The sequence below is a fragment of the Moschus berezovskii genome, chromosome Y, assembly GCF_049115385.1.
Source record: "Moschus berezovskii isolate FMDL1 chromosome Y, NW_MosBer_1.0, whole genome shotgun sequence".
Taxonomy (NCBI): domain Eukaryota; kingdom Metazoa; phylum Chordata; class Mammalia; order Artiodactyla; family Moschidae; genus Moschus; species Moschus berezovskii.
Window position 1 is genome coordinate 14,574,682 of NC_142489.1, and position 8,449 is coordinate 14,583,130.

The window sequence follows — 8,449 nt, forward strand, 5'->3', positions numbered from 1 at the left end:
TGCCAAGGCTGCATATTGCCAGCCTGCTTACTTAACCTCTATGCAGTGTAAAACTTGCGAAATGCCAAGCTGGATGATGCACAAGCTTGAATTAATACTGCTGGCAGAAATACAAATAACCTCTGTGAAATAGATTACATCACTTTAGTGGCAGAAATTGAAGAACAAAAGATCCTCTTGATGAAAATGAAAGAGGAGAGTGAAAGCTTTGGCTTAAAACCTCAACATTCAGAGAACTAACATCATGACATCTAATCCAATCAATGCTTAACAGAGGGAGAAACAATGGAAAGAACAAAAGACACTATTTGAGGGGCTCTAAAATTACTGCTGATGCTAACTGCACCACAAAATTAAAAGATGAACTCTTTGGAACAAAGCTATGACCAAACTAGACAGTACATTGAAAAGCGGAAACATTGCATTGCCAACAAATATCCACATAGTCAAAGCTACGTTTTTTGCAGCAGTCATGTATAGATGTGAGAGTTGGACTCTAAAGATAGTTGAGTGCCCAATTATTGATGATTTAAAACTAGTTTTGCTGAAGACTCTAAGTGTCTCTTGGCCTTCAGAAGGCTTAAGGAAATCAATCATGAATATTCTTTGGAAGGAATGATTCTGAAGGTGAAATTCCAATAATTTGGCCACCTGATGAGAATAACTGACTTATTTGAAAAGACTTTGATGGTTGAAAACATTGACGACTGAAGCAGAAGAGGACGACAGAGGATGAGATGAGTGGAAGGAATCACTGACTCAATGGACATGAGTTTGTGTATGCTCTGGGAGTTGGTGATGGACAGGGAAGCGTGGCGTACTACAGTCCATGGGGTCGCAAAGAGTTAGACATGATCCAGATACTGAATTGAACTAAATTCAAAGGTAGAATCAGCTACATTTTTACATGTGAATATAGTGATACTAGTTTTAATACAGGGTATATTGCAATTTCATGGTCATTCATGAATATATGGAAGCAGTTTTTCTTAGGGGAAATGTGGAATTTTCTACAGCTCATGTATGAAAACCTGGGTGGTGTTTCTCTACCATTCAATGTGGAAGTATGCATATTTCACATATGAAAATCTTGACACTGGCTTTCTGAAGATAAGGAGAAGCAGTATGAAATTTCAATTTTCTGTATTGTACAAATGAAAATCTGGACACCATTGTTTCTTCATAACGTAGAGAATCTTTACATTTCTCAATCATATAGCAGAAGAAAGAGTTTCTTCCATGAAATGTGTAATGTTCTGTATTTACTGTACTAAAAGCTATGTGCTCATTTTCCATCGTGGATGTTGAGCTTCTCTATATTTCGTATTTGTTATCAGAATTGATATTTTCCCATAAAAACATGGAAATCTCTATATTTCATATGAAGCACCGGTTCTTGAGCTGCAGAACACATATGTTCCTAATTTTCCTGTTTCCCTGTGCCTTGAACATTTGTGTGTGTCTACAAGTGTGAGTTTGTGGCCTGTGCTTTTGTGTTTTTTCCATGTGGATATATATGTGTATTTCCACAGCTGATGAAGAGATGAAGGTGACAGATCAAGAGACTGCTTACAGGCTGAAGGATCTTTGTTCACTTCCAAGACAAATCATTCAAAATGGTAGTTACCCAAGTCTGTATCCTGACCAGTTATGCTGAAGAAGCTGAAGAGGAATATTTCCATGAAGACTTACAAAATGGTTTTGAATTAACACCCCAAAAAAGATGTCCTTTTCAAAAGAGAGGAATGGAATGCAAATTTAGAAAGTCAAGAGATACCTGAGTAACAAATAAACTTTGCATTCAAGTAAAAAAAGGAATCCAATCAAAGGCTAACAGTTTTGATGGTGGGGCCGCCTGACCTCACCAGGGCTACACCATGCCAGACCTCACAGCCCGGGCCAGTCTCTCCCGGAGCTCCCGCTGGAAAGCAGGACTGGAAAACAGCCAAGTTATTTATTGCCAAGCAGTTTTTAAGTACTGTAACCTTAAAATAAATAAGTACAAAACTCCTTTGTCCAAGCATCATTATTTTATATCCAATACACTCAAAAGTGTAAAAGTAGAATGGTGAGATCTGGGCTGCTCTTCAAGGCTCGAGATTTTTGTTGTCTTTGGCTAGTACTTTAGAGAAAAGTGTCTTTTCTTAGATTGGATGTCAGAAACGTCTCACATAATGTTTGTTTTCCTTGTTTCGTTTCCTTCTAGAAGAAAAGAAAGAGGTGTTAGTGAACCTCGCCATCCCCGCCCCAAACAGAGACAAATGGTAAGATCTGCGGTGTGCCTTATCTCTAAGAGGTCCAAAGCCTCAGAGATAGAAAATACTAAATCAAATGGAAGACTTATCTTTTAGGATAAATATTTCTGGCTAATCAGCTACTGATGGACATACCCCCAAAGTAAACGACACCTATCTTCATGCTGAGATATCAACTGATTCTTCACTCTTTTGGAAATGTCTGATTCTTACCCAGTTAGCAGGAGGAAACCACTCTCTCTAGGGCAAAACTTGTTTTGAAGTATCAGTGAGTCACCAGCTAGCTTCAGTAAATAAGTTAGTAGGTTTATAATCAGTTTTTCTGACCATTTGAAAAATAACTATATAAATACTTCTTGTTGTTGGGTGAGACTCCTACTTTATGTACAGTTTTGATTTCCTACTTGCAGATATGATCAATGCATTACACCACAAATAAGAAGTATTTTTATGTGTATAAAGTGTAATTTTTAGGTTCATTTAGAATATATTTTATTTAATAAGTTAAAATTCTGTTGGTACACTGTTAAATGCAGAACATCCTTTTTAAGAGAACTGCCATATTATATCGACGTTTCATATTCTTGGTCTCGGCTTTCACGTCTCCACAATATACCCAGTAGCAGATGCTGTCCGAGAGTGCCCTGTCTACCTAGACGAATGCATTGCCGCCAGGGGTGGGGAGGATTCCAGAAGCCTGTCCCCCTGCCAGGCTTCTGAACTTGCAATCATATTGGATTTATGAAGAGTGAAATAAAATTAAAACCGTACTTTAGTACAGTTTTGAAGTTTCTACTTCGAACCGACCACCTCCTGGCCTCACGGAGAGCTTGCAGAGTGCAAATCTGTCTTTACTTGCCTTGGTCGATGCAGTATTTTTGGACCTGTGGGGCCCACTTCTTTTCATTCTGTGGTTTCAAATATATATAGGAACTTACAGTCTGTAACCTTTGTATAGAATAAATACTCAGCTGTGAAAATGGGTTGAATAAAACTAACAAATTGTAACTCTTTCAAAAAAGTAAAAAGAATAAGGGTGTGGCCCCGTGGGGAGGGGGATATATAGGGTTGCTCAGGGCCTCTTGAGCAGAACTCTGGAACCTTCAAACTGGCAAAAGCCCGCTCCAAGTGTAGCTTTCCCCAGAAACTTCAATACAACCTATTATCAAGGTGGGATTTTAGGCAAGTTCTTAAAATCTAGATAATAGTGAATGGTGAGTGAGAACAGAATGAAAGCCTGACTAGTGTGGCTGTGAACCCAGGTTTGAGGAGACACACTACCCCTGCCATGTGACACATCAGTGTGGAGTTTGAGAGAGATGAGGATGGCAGGTGAGTTGCTCGGGCTCCTAAGGGGCATGAAAAATGCCTCTATCATCCCAGCAAACAATCTGAAGTTCTCCACAACCTCCCATAGTGTTGTCACCATAGGGCTTTTTGATGTCAAGTCTCAGCCAGGGCCACCACTGACTTTGGACCTGTCTTATTGATCTCATACAGCAGAAGGGTGTGGCTCCCTGGAGAGCTGTATATATAGGAGTGCTCAGGGTCTCTGGAGCAGACCGCTGCACCTTATCAAAATGAGAAATGACAGCTCCAAGTGGAGCAAGGACAAATGCATACAGTACATCCTCACAGCCTGAAGACAGGGCTTTCAGACTAGAAACGAAAATACTGAGGCGAGCTACCTGAAGAGTGCGAAATGTCATGGGATGGAAGTTTTCTTGTAGGTGGCAAGGAATTAAATGGTTTAAAATGTGCCTTAACACAAGATTTTCTGAAGAAAGGGCAATGATTTTCCTTGCCACAGACACTTCGTACATCCTACATTTCAAGGAGGGAGTTTAGGCGAGATATTAAAAATGAGATAATGGTGAATTGTGATAGAGAAAAGAATAAAAGCCTAAATAATGTGGCTGTGAAGCCAGGTTTGGAGGAGATACACTATACCCGACATGTGACACATCCGTGTTGAGTGAGGGCGGGGGTGGTGCGGATGGCAGGTGAGCTTCGAGTTCTCATCAGTGGCATCAAAATTCCTCTTTGATCCCACCCAACCATCTGAGTTTCTACCCATCCTCTCCTAGAGGTTTCAGGTTAGGGCTGTGTGCTGTCAATGCTCCACCAGGGCCACCATTGCCTGGGGAAGTGACTTGCCAACATCATAAATCATAAGGGTATGTCCCCCTGGGGAGGAGTATATATAGGGCTGCTCAGGGCCTCTGAAGCAAATCACAGTGTGTCTAAAAATTCGAAAAAGGTAGCTCCAAGTGGAGCAAGGACACGTTTATACACTTTATTCTCAATGTCTGAAGACAGCTGTTGCACACTGGAATCTAGAACACTGATGAGAGCTACGTGAACACTGAGAAAAAGATGTGGCATGGAAGTCTACTGATAGGTGGTCCAGAATGAAATAGTCTTCAAGGTTCTTTGAAGAGTGTGCCTCAGAGGGTGCTGTCCTTTAGCTGCACCTGCACCGACGCGGACAGTGTCCCACAATGGCGGGAATGAGTTCCCGCCGGCCGGCCCGCCCTGCACAGCGGAGCGCAGAGCAGGAAGAGCAGCTTCCCCAGGACCCGACTGGAGCAAAGTATGGGCCGCCCCCTGACCAGCGCCTCGCCAGCTGGCCCTGCACCACACCATGCTCCCCACTCCCCGCCATGGCCTAGGAGGAGCAGTATGACGCTGAAAGCATCCTTGACAAAAGGAAAACCAAGAAAGGGAAGACAGAATACTTGGCTCGGTGTATAGGCTAAGACAGCGAGGACACCTGGGAGCCAGAGCAGCACCTGGTGAACTGCAAAGAGTACATCCACGATTTCAACTGGCACCACAGCAAGAAACTGAAGAAGGGCAGCTTCACCAGAACCAACGGGCCCTCCCCGAACAGTGCCCGGAAGCAGATGTCCAGATGCAGCAAGAGCAGCTTCTCCAGCCGCACCCCCCCCCTACCAACAGAGCACTATTAGTGGGCAAGGAGCACGAGGTCAAGAGGAGCCCACTGTTTGCCGCCAGCCAGAAGTTCCGGAAGAGCCCCGCACGGGGCCTGGCCTCCCCACAAAAAAAAGGACCTGGCCCGGTCGGGCATCAAGATGCTCGTGCCCAAGAGCCCCATCAAGAGCAGGAGCGCAGTGAACGGCTTTCAGGACGAGAGCCCCGAGAAGCTGGACCCCATGAGCCGGGGCCGGAGGACTCGCCAGCCATGGAGGAGGCGGCCAAGAAGCCGGTCAGGGGCGGAGTGGGCACGGATTGGAAGCCGGCCCCTGATACACCCGCTGTTGCCGCAGGCGTCCAGCCCATGATGGAGGCCATGGCCAAAGGGCTGGCCGTGAACAGCAAAGGCACCTCCCCGTTCAGGGACTCAATGATGGCCAACAGAACCACCACCCTGCAGACGTTGGCCAGGGGCGTGACGGCCGGCAAGAGGGAGTTCAGCAAGGACAGCTGAGACCAGCACTTTGACAAGTGGCTGAGCTTCAGCGTGCGGCAGAGGGAGAGCGCCTACAGGTACCGGGATACCCTGGTGCAGAAGCAGGATGGCTTCACCCACATCGTGCTGTCCACCAAGTCATCTGCGCACAACTCGCTCAACCCATAGGTGATGCAGCAGCTGCAGTGCATGCTGAGCAGGGCTGTGGCGGACGACAGCAAGCTGGTACTGCTCAGTGCCATGGGAAGCGTCTTCTGCTGCAGCCTGGACTTCAGCTACTTCATATGGTGCCTGACGGATGACCACAAGAGGGAGAGCACCAGGATGGCCCAGGACATCAGAAATTTTGTGAACACCATCATTCAGTTCAAGAAACCGATTATCGTAGCCGTGAATGGCCCGGCCATTGGGCTAGGAGCATCCATCCTGCCTCTCTGTGATATGGTCTGGGCCAATGACAAGGCGTGGTTCCAGACTCCCTATACCACCTTCGGACAGAGTCCAGATGGCTGATCCACCGTCACGTTCCCCAAGATTATGGGAGGAGCATCTGCGAATGAAATGCTGCTCAGTGGGTGGAAGCTAATGGCCCAGGAGACCTGCGGTAAAGGACTGGTCTCCCAGGTGTTCTGGCCTGGGACCTTCCCCCAGGAGGTCATGGTCTGCATCAAAGAGCTCGCCTCCTGCAATCCCGTCATGCTTGAGGAATCCAAGGCCCTTGTGTACTGCCACATCAGGCTGGAGCTGGAGCAGGCAAACGAGTGGGAATGCGAGGTGGTGAAGAAGATCTGGGGCTCAGCACAGGGCATGGACTCCATGCTCAAGTATCTGCAGAGGAAGATCGATGAATTCTGATGGTGGGGCCGCATGACCTCACTAGGCCTACACCGTGCCAGACCTCACAGCCTGGGCCAGGCTCTCCCGGAGCTCCCGCTGGGAAGCAGGACTTGAGAAAAGCCAAGCTGTTTATTGTCAAGCCCCTTTTTAAGTACTGTAACCTTAAAATAAATAAGTACAAAAGTCCTCTGTCCAAGCATCATTATTTTATACTTAATACACACAAAAGTGTAAAAGTATAAACGTGAACTCCGGGCTGCTCTTTGAAGCTCAAGATTTTTGTTATCTTCGGCTAGTACTCTAGAGAAAATTGTCATTTTTTAGATTGGATTTCAGAAAAGTCTCACATAATGTTTGTTTTCCTTGTTTCATTTCCTTCTAGAAGAAAAGAAAGAGGTGTTAGTGAACCTCGTCATCCCCGCCCCAAACTGAGACAAATGGTAAGATCTGCGGTGTGCCTTATCTCTAAGAGGTCCAAAGCCTCAGAGATAGAAAATTCTAAATCAAATGGAAGACTTATCTTTTAGGATAAATATTTCTGGCTAAAGAGCCACTGATGGACATATCCCCAAAATAAAGGAAGCCTAGGATTCATGCTGAGATATCAACTGATTCTTTGCTCTTTTGGAAAGGTCTGATTCTTACCCAGTTAGCAGGAGGAAACCACTCTCTCTAGGGCAAAGCTTGTTTTGCAGTATCAGTGAATCACCAGTAGCTTCAGTATGGTATCTTAAGTTACAAGTTGGCATGTTTACCATGAGTTTTTCTGACCCTTTGAAAAATAACTATTTAAGTACTTCTGGGTGCTGTGTTAGAACTCCTACTTTATATACAGTTTTGGTTTCCTACTTGCACCACAAATAAGATGTATTTTTATGTGTATAAAGTGTTATTTTTAGGTTCACTTAGATTATATTTTATTTAATAAGTTAAAATTCTGTTGGCACACTGTTAAATGCAGAACCTCCTTTTTAAGAGAACTTCCAAATTATATCAACTTTTCATATTCTTGGTCTCGGCTTTCACGTCTCCACAATATACCAAGTAGTGGATGCTGTCAATGTGTCCTGTGTATCTAGACATCCACATTGCCACCAGAGGTGGGGACGATTCCAGAAGCCTGTCCCCCTGGCAGGCTTCTAAGCTTGCAATCATATTGAATGTACGAAGAGTGAAATGAAATCAAAACCATATTTTTGTACAGTTTTGAAGTTTCTACTTCGAACTGACCACCTCTCGGCCTCGTGGAGAGCTTACAGAGTGCAAATCTGCCTTTACGTGGCTTGGTCAATGAAGTATTTTTGGAGCAGTGGGACCCACTTTTTTCATTCTGTAGTTTCAAATATATATGTAAACTAAACAATCTGTAAACTTTTTATAGAATAAGTACTCAGCTGTGAAAATGGGTTGCATAAAACTAAGATTTTTTAACTCTTTCAAAAAAGAAAAAAGAATAAGGGTGCCACCCCATGGGGAGGGGGATATATAGGGTTGCTCAGGGCCTCTTGAGCAGCACCTGTTGTACAGCAAGTATCACATTCACGACGTCAAACGGTGCCTCAGCAAGAAACAGAAGTAGGGCAGTTTCAGCAGATGTAACCAGACCTCCCTGAACCATGCCCAGAAGCAGATCTCCAGATGCAGCAAGAGCAGCTTCTCAAGGCCCCCCGCCCCAGAGCACTAGTTGTTGGCAAGGGGCATGAGGCCAAGAGTAGCCCGCTGTCTATCGTCAGCCTGATGTTCCGAAGATCCCCAAGCAGGGCCTGGACCCCGAAACAACATGGACCGGGCTCGATCAGGCATCAAGATGCTCGTGCCCAAGTGCTCCATCAAGAACTAGAGTCGGGTGGACGGCTTTCAGGACGAGAGCCCTGAGAAGCCGGACCCCTTGCAGTAGGGACGGGAGAACTCCCCGGCCTTGGAG

General features: G+C 45.2%; 1 pseudogene; it reads left to right on the forward strand.

Moving 5' to 3' along the window:
- Positions 1–4,918: 4,918 nt before the first annotated feature.
- Positions 4,919–6,543, forward strand: LOC129557940 (chromodomain Y-like protein pseudogene; annotated as a pseudogene).
- The last annotated feature ends 1,906 nt before the right edge of the window (positions 6,544–8,449 follow it).